At 48.2% G+C, this 12,561-nt stretch overlaps 1 protein-coding gene across 4 annotated transcripts in view; it reads right to left on the reverse strand.

Moving 5' to 3' along the window:
* Positions 1-7,264, reverse strand: part of PLA2G6 (phospholipase A2 group VI) — a 57,191-nt gene extending 49,927 nt beyond the window's left edge. For all 4 annotated transcript variants that reach the window (XM_019752978.2, XM_074326393.1, XM_074326392.1 and 1 more), the window contains exon 1: positions 7,112-7,264. The gene's annotated coding sequence lies outside the window, so the exon portion shown is untranslated. The remainder of the gene's footprint in view (positions 1-7,111) is intronic.
* Between the last annotated feature and the right edge of the window lie 5,297 nt (positions 7,265-12,561).

Below are 12,561 nucleotides of genomic sequence, written 5' to 3' on the forward strand. Positions count from 1 at the left end.
GCGTGGAGTAAAGAGCGCATGCTTGTGCTTCCTTCTCCTTTCTGTCACCTTCCTCCTGTCCCCACCACCTATGACCTCAAAGCCCAGGTTTTTTTCCAGCACAGCTGCAGGGGGAGGATGCTGGGCGCTGGGCGGTGGGGCGGGCTGCCGTTCCAAAGCTGTAAGGTCTCTCACAGCAGCGACTCCATCGCCTCACTTCCTCTCCCTTCTCACAGCTGCTTGCCCTTTGACCTCCCCAGTGTCAACATTTGCTTTCACCTACTGACAACTGTTTTTGCTCACTCCTCACCTGGGCTCGCTCCCTGCAGGGACCACATGCTCCTGGGCACCTGAGGCTGCTCCAAGCAGCTCTCTCAAATGCCACAAGCAGTAAGAGAGAAACCTAAGCGCTTCTGTGGTGATGGCAATGGGGACAGTTCTGCCTCTTCACTCCAGGCAATTTCCAGGCATCAATTCTGTCTCTCCTACAGGGAGGCTGGGTATCTGGGGACTGTTCTCCTTAGTTTTCCTCCCCTGCCCCCTGTCAAAGGCCCAGTTTACTGGCTTGGTTCCTTCAGGGAAGACTTCCAGGGGATTCTGGGTGTGATGCAACCCTGGAAGAGCTATAAGGCAGGAAAGACAAGCAATATTACGCCCATTTCAGAGATAAAGAAACTGAGACCAAAAGAGGCCTTACATTGTGGGTGTTCAAAGGTCAATTTAAGAGGGACATGTGGATATCCATCCAAAAAGAAAACACACAAATAGAAAAACCTTACTGGGATCAGAGGGTGATTGGAACGAACAAGTAGAATTCTGGGGGAATTTCCTGGAAGTAGCTACCGTGTTTCCCTGAAAATAAGACCTAACCGGTCAATCAGCTCTAATGTGCCTTTTGGAGCAAAACATAACATAAGACCCGGTCTTTATAATATAATAATATAATAATATAATAATATAATAATATAATATAATATAATATAATATAATATAATATAATATAATATAATATAATATAATATAATATAATATAATATAATAATACCGGGCCTTATATTAACTTTTGCTCCAAAAGACACATTAGAGCTGATTGTCCAGTTAGGTCTTATTTTCAGGGAAATACGGTAGTTGGGTTCATACAATGAGTGGCCACAGGGGGACCCAAGCCCAGTCACTGTCTCAAAAAGTGCAGAATCCCTTGGGGAGAAGAGTCGGGGAAGGATGGCTGGAGGAGGTGACTCTTGAGCTGAATTCTGAAGTGGGGACAGGGTAGAGGCCTTCCCAGCAGATGGAGCCGACAAGAACGTATGGATAGGTATGGAAACAGGAGCCTGTGTGACCCATCTGGGAACAACAAGCATTTTCATTGGGACTGGGCAGCATGTGGTGGGGGTGGGGGGTGGGGCAATGGTTACTGCTGCGGTCAGCATGAATCCTGGTCACCATGGAGTCATTTGTCCAGCATCTGTTATGCCAGCCTTGCTCATAACCACCCTATGAAGTAGGTTCTTTATCCCTAGTTTATAGACGAGGACACAAGCTCGAGAAGCACAGAGGAGGGGGGCACTTGGGCGATTAGTCCCAAATATCTGGTTCCTCCTCAGCCATGAATTCCCTGAAGGATCGTGACAGGTCTCAGGCAAGAGAGGAAGTACAAAGCCACCGGGCCCTGGGCCCGCACGCTCTCCTCCTACTCTGGACAGTTATATGTGAAAACTGCTTCCCGAATGAAAGGGGACACTTCCTAACCTGTCGGACCTGGAATGCCCTCCCGCATCCCTGCCAGGACCTCTGCACACAGAGCACTAGATCTGCTCTCCTGCCACGCTCTCCCTTCCAGCTCCCACTACAGCCTTTTCCATACAAACACCCCATCACAGCCAGGTCCACCCCATTCATTTCATGTCCCCTCTGCTTGCACGTGTCCAGTGGCTCCACATCACCGTCCAGGGAAAGGATACAAGCTTCCACGTGAGCTGGCCCCGCCTACCCCTCCAGCCACCGAAACCTCCTGGAGCAGGCCACACTCGGGCCTGTGTCCCTGCACGCATGCTCCCCACCCCTCGCCCATCCTTTCTGTCTCGGAGGATGCTCTCAACAAAGGACTGGCAGACAAATAAACGATCCTTCTGGTCCTTCAAGACTCGGTTCACACACCACTTCCTCTAAGGACCATACTGTGTCTCCCCTCCTCTCAGCCCTGAGTGTCCAAGCTCCTTTCTCTGTACCCCGCACCGCCCACTGCACACCCCACTGCAGCACTTGTGACGATGAGAAGGTGACTGAGGGCTTGGGCTACCTGCCCAGCTCCCTTTTATGTGTTCATCCAAGCACCTCGCGTGCTGATCCTGACTTGCAGTAGGTATTTAATCAATGTTTGGGTGCATAAGAACAAGTGTATGAGCCAACTGGAAGCTACCACCGCCCACCTCTGAGGGACCCCCTCCTGCCTCTCAAATTGCCACGCAGGAGGTAACAGACCACACACCCTATTCTTTACCCACTCTGAGCTGCCCGCCGAGCTCATCACCACAACAGGAAGGCTCAGGGGGCACTCACCCCTACGCCAGGGAAACCTCTATCGGGCACCTGCTGGGCTCCCAGAGTGGCACTGAGCTTTGGTCTGGCAAGCTCAGCTTTATATGGCACCAGGGTGCGTGAAGCTGAGCTCATTCATACTCCAAGCAGGAAAAGTCTTCAAGCCTTCTGCTTCCTTCTTGAAGAAGCCTGGCCAGAGAGACGGAACGGCTGCCTGCGAGGCAGGTGCGTGACAGGCTCCAGGCCGCCAGGCAGGAAGCTGATCTCACAGGCCTGGCCACGTGGGGATTCTGGGAGCACAGGCAGAGCTGCTCAACCTGGCTGCTTACGACAGGATGTCCCGTGATTGGAACAAGAGGCACAGGACAGCACCACACGCCTGTGCAGCCAATGTGTCCCCAGTCCACTGCTCTGGCAGGACAGGCAAGGACACGGGGTCCGTGCTGCCCACCATGAACCTCCTTCCTGCACCTCTCAGCACGTGAGCGCATCTCCACACACAGCCCTACATCCTGTCACAAGGCCACCATGCTTTACAGTTGGCAGGGAGTTTTCACATCTGCTAGCTGCCTTGAAGCTCACAAAATGCCGGTCCACGAGGGAGGGTGCATTTGGGAGGAATATGGGGAAACAGAGGCCCAGAGAGAGGAAATGGGCGGTGTTGCTTGGCAGCTGGACTCCTGCCTCCTTCCTCACACTCCCGAACTGCACTGGGCAGTAGGTGCTCAATTAGTGCAGGAGGAAAGACCGAATGAAAGTACAGGTCAAGTCAAATGTCATTTCCACCTCCCGTCTGAGCCTCTGGACCTCCAAGGCTGCATCCAAACCAACACATCCCTCCGAATGTTCACTCTGACCCCAGCTCGTCCCAACTCTTTGCTAAGCAAGTGAGGAATGGGGGTGTACAGCTCGCTCCCATCACCTTACACCCCACAACACTGCTGCATTCATTCAACACCCACTGAGTGCCTCACCAAGTCTTTGAGATAATTACCATATTTAATCCTCAAGACACTCATAAGAAGGTACACTTCTCCTATGTTACACCCAGGAAACTGAGGCACGGGAGGTTATGTAATTTGCCAGATCTAAACCCAAGTAGTTAGTGGAATCCAGAGAGCCAGCTCATAACCCTCAGACTGCCTTTAGGAGAAAGTCTGCACGGAAAGTGGCTGAGCAAGGCTCGGTTTTCCCTGTCCTCCAAAAAAGTCCTCCAAAAGCTAAGGCCCTCATCTAAAACTGCAGCCCTTCATATGCACCAGATCAACAAAAGGAAAAGGTGTCTCTCATTCACTCTGCTTGGCTGGACCACAGCTGAAAGCAAACTTCCCCAGAAGTGTTGTAGGAGCTTCCAAGGCCAGGCACACCGATAACTTTAAGAGCTCTTTGGGCTGGTGGCATGGCCATTTTATGCTTCACTCTACAAATATTTACTAAGGACCTGGTGGTCTCTGTCCCTGGTGAACAAGACAGAAAAAATCCCTGCCCTCCTAAAACTTGTATTTTAGAAAGGGCTACAAATAATAAAGATAAATAGGCAAAATATATACATAGGTTTTCGATGCTGATTAGTTGCTAAGGAGAAAAAACAGAGAAGATAGGAAATAAGAAGTGTGACAATTAAGTTCGCGAACTTGTTGCAATGCTGTTGCTGACCTTTTTGATATCGGAGGGATTATTCATTATGAATGTGTAACAACTGGAGAAACAGTTAACCAAGCTATTTGGAAGCGCTGAAAAGTCTGTGAAAAAGTTACACGAAAACGACCTGAACTTTCTGCCAACAATCCATGGCTCTTGCATCACGACAATGCACCAGCTCACATGGCACTGTCTGTGAGGGAGTTTTTAGTCAGTAAACAAATAACTCTTGGAACACCCTCCCTACTCACCTGATCTGGCCCCCAGTGACTTCTTTCTTTCCCCGAAGATAAAGGAAATACTGAAAAGAAGACATTTTGATGACATTCAGGACATCGACAGTAATACGACGACAGCTCTGATGGCCATTCCAGAAAGTTCCAAAATTGCTCTGAAGGGTGGACTAGGCGCTGGCACAGTTTCCCAAGGGGAGTACTTTGAAGGTGACCGTAGTGATATTCAGCAATGAGGTTTGTAGCACTTAATGAGTTCGCGAACTGAGTTGTCAGACCTCATATCCAGGTGGAGACTACAATTTTAAATAGGGTGAACAGGATCGTCCTCACCAAGAACTTGATCTTGAATAAAGACATAAAGGAACTGAGGGCAAAACTCATATAGATATCTAGGTGAAGAGTTTTCTAGGCAGACGGGAGAGTAAAGATCCAGGGGCTGGAGCATGCCTGGTGAATTCCAAGAACAGCAAAGAAGCCTGTGAGGTCGCAGAGAGCGATGAGGGGGAGGGGCACGTACGGCGAGAGGAGAAGCCATTGCAGGGCTTGGAGCAAAGGGAGTGACATTTCAACAGATCGCTCTGGCTGGATGTGGAATGTACAGGCATCAGGGATAATGTCACAGCTTTGGCCTGAGCCAATGGAAGAATATTGCCTGTCCTACAAATGGGAAAGTGAGGGGGAGGGACAGGTTTGGGTTGGGGGTGGGGAAGGGATGGCGGAGCTGAATTCTTAAATCTTTAAGTCTGAAATGCCTACGTTTCAGGTGTTACGTGGGCAACTAGATATGTGAGTCTATGATTCAGAGGAAAGGTCTGGACTGAACTGGACTGAACTGGTCTAGACTGGACTGGAGATACACACTTGGGAGTTGTCAGAGTAGAGATGGTACTTAAAGCTATGAGACTGGATGAGATTACCAACGACACAAGGACGGACGAAAAAAGAGAAGAGTCATTTAAGGCATGGAACTATTAAAATGTTCTCCCAGGGAGCCAACCTCTACAAAGTGAATCTTGTAACTCAAGGTATCTCTGTCCTTCACTACAGCACATGTACACACACACACACACACACACACACACACACACACACTTACGTTCCTCCTTCCTCTCTATCACTGATGTCATTCTGCTGAGTGAGAAGGAAAATTCCCTTTTAGGGATATTGTCACCTAACAAGAAAGTAACCCATGGAAGGGAGAAAAAGTATCCTGGGCACAGAGACAACAGTAGTGACCCTTACACAGCAGGGCAATCATACAGAGCCTGTAAGATTGCCTGGCTGTGTAAGGGTCACTGCTGTTTTCAGATTCTAGCTCCAACCTTCACCAACTGGTGTAACCTCAGTCAACTCACATGCCCTCTCTTCTTTACGTTCAATGAGAATCACATGGCTACATCGAGGATAGCTTAGAACATAGTAAAAACAGTCCATCAATATGTTAAATAAATGAGGAATGAATGGTAAAGATAATCTATAAAAGAGCCTGACTTATAGTGAATGATCAATACACACTGCCAAATGGCTAAGTGAAAAACAATGTACGTTCTTCTTGTATTTCCCTCCTCGTTTTTTTCATTGTCCCTTTCCCTTTCCTGTCTATGACACAATAGCAATGCATTTGTACGGGACCAAACTGGTTACAAACTCTGCCTTCTACATTATCTCAAAACTTGAACCTCCCAGCAGCCTTCTGAGGGCAGGAAATACAATCCCCGTCACAGATGAGGAAACTGAGACTTGGATAGAAAATAGCCTCCTCCAAACTCCAGGAACATTTTGAGGCAGAGACAGTAACAAAAACACTGCATTCAGCCCAAGGGTGGAGCATCTGTTGCCAAACCAAACCAGCCTAACATCCTGTTGGGCGGGTAAGAGGCAGGTGAAGGAAAGAAGCTTAGGGGAAGGGAAGGTATTTGTTTGGTAGTCCATTTAAAAAATGGGCACAGATCCCTGAGCCCTGTGCCCTGCCTCTCCCACACCCACGGCCTGCCTGTCCCAGTCACATGGTCACATGGGTCACACACACCCTGTCACGACCAGCTTCCAGGTCATCTGTGGGAGCAGGAGGTGTAGAGGATTATTAGGCGGTTGGCAGACTCTAGGGTGAGGACGCCATGGGGAAGGAGGGAGCATGGTGGGGAGCAGGCATGGCACAGATGAAATATGGAGGTACATGAGACAAAAAGCAGGGAGAAGAGGTAGGGAGTTAGAAATGGGGAACAAGGGAGGCAAATGGATGTGAAGTGAATGGGTATGAAGTGGGGATCAAATGGGAATAGAGAGGCAGAAAAATCTGGGGCACTTAGAAAGGCACAGGAAGGAAGCTGGGTACCATCAGTGGGGCCAGAGTGAACACGGGCCACTGCGCGGCACTGAGATGGAGGATCACGCATGAAGTTAAGGATAGAGGGGAGACACACAGGGGAGACACAGGGACTGACGGGAAACCCAAGACTGAAGCTGGGGTCCCTGGGGTGGGGGACACAAGTTCGAGATGACACAAACGGGGTCACGGGATGGGAGTTAGGAACGCTGGGGGATCAAAGGGCGGAATCTGGGTGTACTCAGGGGTCACACAAGAGTCAATGGAGGACATGAATGTGGGAACATGAGGGAGTTCCATGCAGGGACCGGGTAGAGACCACGAAGTCTGGGGCGCAGAGGAAGTTTGGGAAGGGCCCCCCAGGCCCCGCCTCCCCTGCGCCGTCACTCACCTCGGCTTACTCAGCACTTCTACTTCCTTCCACTTCCGCAAACAAAAGCGCCCCGGGCCACGTGACGGCCCACCGCTCTCCGCCAATCACGGAAGGCCGTGCCTCCCCAGCCGCCGCTGCGGTCCCGCCCCCCAGTCGGTGCCGCGAGCGCTGTGCGCGAACAAGGTGGGGACGGGCTCCTCCTTGTTTTATAACTGCCCAATGGGGCTATGGGCTGTAGCCAATCTTCGCCGGCGGAGCGCGGCCATGTCTGTGCGGGGCGGCAGGTCCACGTGATGGCTCGTTGGCAGACATGTTGATGAGGGGCAGGACTCTCCCCACCTTCTCCACCCTCTGCCTCCTTAAAAAGTGGGAGGCCTGACGTCTGAACCTACTGTTAATGACTGCTCGTAAACATAAAGCTAAAACCAACAAGACGTAGGACAGAACGGAGGAATCTGCTTTAATTTGTCGGGTACCCTCGAGCTAGGGTTGACAGATTTAGCAAATAAAAACTCGGGATTCCCAGTTAAATTTGAATTTCAGCTAAGCAACCAATAATTTTTTCGTATAAGTGAAAAATACTAAGCATAGTTATGCTAAAAAATTACTAGTTATCAGGCATCCCAACCCCAAGCCAATCTAAGGAGCTCTCTTAGCACTTTTAGTAGAAACTTGGGCAAATGACTTGGTCTCTGAACTTGTCTGAGAGGTGAGGGCAGTAATACCTGGCAGGTTTATAGTGCCAACTAGAGATAAATTAGTCCCAGTGCCTACACATAGTGGGATTTCAATAAATGGTGGTGGTTACGGTTAATACTGTGGGGAATGAGGTAGGCTGAGAACAAGCAAGGAGACTGGGTTTTAGTCACCGATCTGATTCTGACTGAGCAGATCATGTCTCCTCTCCAGCCCACCGGGCTTGGTTGGACAACTTTTATTCCCCAACCCTTGGTCTAGGTGAATTCTCCAAACAGCTCTGTGTGTGTGTGTGTGAAGTGTAGTTGCTGTTGTTCCTGTGAAAAGGGAGTTGTGTCCTCAGCCTGTCCAAAGATACTAGTGCCCAGACTGGGGGCAGCCAATGCAACTGGAACAAGGCTTAGTTCAGAATCTAGACAGGTTAATAGACTCACCATAGTAACTAATATTTGTACACAGCTTTACCAGTTTAACAAAGTAACTGGACTTAACATCATTGTTGGGTTGAGTTACTCTTGTCAGCATTTAACAGATGTTGACATAAGAAAAGTCCAAACCTTTAGATAAATTTTATGAGTTTATTTGAGCCAAATGGATAACATATGCTGGGGAGCAAGATCTCAAATGCTCCTGAGAATAACAGTTTTGCAGTTTTTTTTAATGCATTTGAAATGAAGGAGGGGCCATAAAGATTAGAGAAAGCAAGGTGGGGATTGGATTACAGGTTAAAAAGATTATGTGCTCTCTTGAGGTCAATATCCCTTATGAGGGGTTACTTCTTATATTTCAAAGGTGTGTTAACCTAGATGCTCAAGAACAATGGACAGGGCTGGCTTAAAACCATTCTTTAATGAAGTTATAGGTGTGACTACCCACCATGACCTGTCCAGTTAGAAATTTGTGATCTGACCGCCCTGTGAAGCTCCTTTCAATAGAACCCCTTTTTTTCATCCACACAAGTGGGGAAATGGTTTCCTTAAACTGATTAAAATTTTGCTCAAGAGTTTCAGCTTGAAGTTGAAAGAATGGGATGAAGACTCAGAATTCTCAATGAAAATATCTTACCCTCCACACCCAAAACAAGTGAAGTTAGGGTGATGGTTATCAGGGAGCTTGAAAAAGGCCAGTCATTCCACCCACTCCCAAGCAATCAGACCCAAGAAAACGTGTAGGTTCAACAGGATGCGTCCCATTCTTCACCAAACACCCACCTTTGGTTTCAAGGTCGGTCTGCAAGGCAAGTTTGTCAACAGACACACAACTGAATCTGAAATGCAGAAAAGGCCAAGGGATGCTGATCAATCTTTAGACACACTCAAAGATCCATGGAAGAAATTAACTAAATAGAATCTCAGGACCTAATGAAGTTGAGTGCCCCTCCCCTAGGTATTTCTGGTGAAAACTGTTAAACGAGTAGATAAAGCAAGAGATGAAGTATATAGGATTGTTAGGTCATTGAGTGGGCAAGCAATGGACAGGGAGGGGCGAGTAAGCACAAGGGAATACATTCTGTTGGGTTTCTACTGGATTTTGCATTGGAGCAGTTCAAGTCCAAGCTTCTCTTGAGGGGTTATGGTAGGCGCTGCAGCTACAGATATCCTGGAGCAAGCTGTCTGCTTCTAAAAGCTCACGGTCCAGAGGGTCAGGCTAGATCAAGTCCCCTCCTTCAAGGGGTTAGATGGAAATTTAGCTGACATGGTACCAGTGCAATTTTACACTCTTGTTTGATCCTCACGAGAACCCTAAGAAGTAGTACTATTATCCCCACTTTATAGATAGAGGAAGAAACCAAGATTCTGCAAGGGGGAAATGATCCCCGGAATCACATGTCAGTAAGAGGCAGAACCAGAATCAGGACCTGTCTTATCTTTTCTTTCCATAAACTATAGATGTTTGGCAATGTTCTTGGCACTGATGAAACCACAGCAAACAAAATAAATAAAAGTCCCCACCCTCGTAGTGCTCATAGTCTAATGGGAAAGGCAGGCAATAAACAAGACAGAGAAGTCCAACACAGTGTGTTTTGCTAAAGTGTGGGGGTGAAATGTCATGATTTTCGCATCTTTCTTTCAAAAAAACCTTGAGTGTCGAGTCTGGGCTTGTGTATATGATCACCATGACACTAGTCCTTCCATTTTCTGCGTGTTTGCCCATTATTATAATTAAAAAGTTAAGAAAAATAGAGCGTGCTAGATACATGCTATGGAGAAAGAGCAGCGAGGAGAGGTAGGGGAGGGTTGCTGTTTTAAACAGAGTGGCCAGGGAAGGTCTCACTGAGAAGGGAGACATTTAATTAAGACCTGAGATTGGTGAGGGAGCAAACTGTGTGATAACCCAGGAAAGAGGGTTCCAGATAGAGGGAACAGCCTGAGCAAAGGCCCTGGGGCAGAAGTCTGTCTTGCTTGTTTAGAGCAAAACACAGAGGCTAGTGTTGCTGGAGTAGAGTGAGACAGTGGACGCGTAGTAGGCAATGAGGCTGAAGGACTATCAGGGCCTGTAGGACATTGTGGACCAATTTAAAACTTTGGCTTTCACTCTGAGGGAAATGGGGAGCCACAGAGGTTTTTGAGCAGAGAAGGGACCTGATCAGACTTACATTTTACCAGATCTATTACAGAATAGACTGTAAGGGCAAGACAGAGGCTGGGAGATCAGTGAGAAGGCGATTGCAGAGACAATGAATGGTATGACCACCGTGTCATTTAATCAACACGACGGTAGGAGCAGTCCAGATAGGGTTTGTGTTGTGCTAAACTGTGTAAGGTATAGAGCGCATTGTGAGAAGGCATTGCTGAACTCTGTCCTGTAGGAAGCTTTCTGACATGACTCTTGAGCAGGGGTGGGCAAACTATCCTGCCTGCCACCTGTTCTTGTAAACAAAGTTTTATTGGCACACAGCCACACCATTTATTTACATATGTCTATACTTGCTACAATGGCAGAGTTTAGTAATCGTGATAGAAACCATATGGTCCACAAAGGCCTGAAATATTTCTATCTGGCCCTTTACAGAAAAAAAATAAATAAATTACCAACCCCTACCCCTGTTCTTAAGTTAGGCTTCAAAGATTGAATAGAAGGTTGCCAGCTGGAGTAGGAAAGTAAGAACATTCCAGGTGGAAAGAACTATATGGAAAAAGGTCAACATCATGAGATGGTGTGGGTTGTCTGGAGAACTGCAAGAGGCTGAACATTGCGGGAACCTGCTGTGTGAGCAGGTGAGCAGGCAGGTGAGACGCAGAGGCCCAGCATGGCAGGGGGAGCCCCGGAAGGGTTACAAGCAGGAAAATGACGTGTAAAAAACCCCTCTGCTGCTGTGGCAGGGGTCACTGAAGGGCACAGAGGTCACGAGGCAGCTATATAATGATTCCACTAATTCTGTGGCTTCTGACCCGACGAGGGGACCACTGGGTCTTGTGCCCTCCTCAGAAAGGAAATGAGTGCAGGTGACCTTGAGCGGGGAGGCAGCAGCCACATGTTCCTATCCTAAGGGGGAAAGCCAGTACTGACCAGCAAAGGCAGGATTTCCCCAGCTCCAGGGCTCACAGGACAAACTGTGGCCTGAGGAGAGGCTGGTTCTCAGGGCAGGAGACCAGGTGGCTTTGCTAGAAGCTGACCTGAACCTCAGTCCCGAAGGATGGTGAGGGTTTGGAGAGGCCAAGTGGAGGGCATTTCAAGGACACGCACCAGTGATCACGACGAGTCTGGCCTCTCAGGAGGGGAGTCCAGTGTGGGGCTCTTGAGGGTCAGAGTGTGCAATGCCTTGTCCCTTTCTTCTTTCTCCTGGACTTTTCATCCTCACTTCAGTTTCTAAATGCCCACTATGGGCATGGCCTTGGTCTTGACGGTATGGGGACACGAAAGATATCTCTATTCCTGTCCTTGGAGTTTCCAGTTCAATACAAACTTGCCTCAAACACACAGGTAATTGCTTGTTGTGAAAAAGCCTGGAGATACAAGGCAGATATGGTTTTCCTGAAGAAACCATGAAATGACAGTGATCACGTTCCAGACCCTATGAGGCAGGCTAGGCTAAGGAATCTTGTAGTAACAACCAACCCCGCGATCTCGTTGGCTTAACACAAGTTAATGTCTTTGTTCACACTATCTGTCCAAAGTGGGGAGGGGGGAGGGTTCTGTTTCTTGGCGTCACTCAGGAACCCAGGCTGAGGGGGCTCCTCCTCCACTCAGGAGCTTGTGGCAGGGGGTCAGCACGGATGAGTCAGACTCCAGCTCTTAAAGGTACAGACACAGGGAAATGGAAAATGCAGTCCTACCGTGTGGCCTGGAGGACAGGAACCAGAATAGTTGTGAATATAAATGACTTCTACGTTGATTAACAAGGCAACAAGGCTGTTTTGTTTGTGATGACAGAAACCTCCACGCTTCATCAACTACAAATCATATTCCCAGTCAGTCTTCAGCATAAAAGTTTCTAAAACGTACAAGGCATGCCAATTAAGTTCACGAACTCATCCTAGAAAAAGTGCTACATGCCTCATTCCTGAATATCACTACGGTCAACTTTGAAATACTCCCCTTGGGAAGCTATGCACTGATGCCAGCGCCGAGTCCACCCTTCAAAGCAATTTTAGAACTCTTTTACTGAAATGGCCATCAGAGCTGTCATTGTATTACTGTCGATGTCCTGAATGTCATTAAAATGTCTTCCTTTCAATATTTCCTTTACCTTTGGGTAAAGAAAGAAGTCATTGGGGGCCAGATCAGGTGAGTAGGGAGGGTGTTCTGATACAGTTATTTGTTTACTGGCT

The sequence above is a fragment of the Rhinolophus sinicus genome, linkage group LG02 (genome assembly GCF_036562045.2).
Source record: "Rhinolophus sinicus isolate RSC01 linkage group LG02, ASM3656204v1, whole genome shotgun sequence".
In the NCBI taxonomy this organism is placed as follows: Eukaryota; Metazoa; Chordata; class Mammalia; order Chiroptera; family Rhinolophidae; genus Rhinolophus; species Rhinolophus sinicus.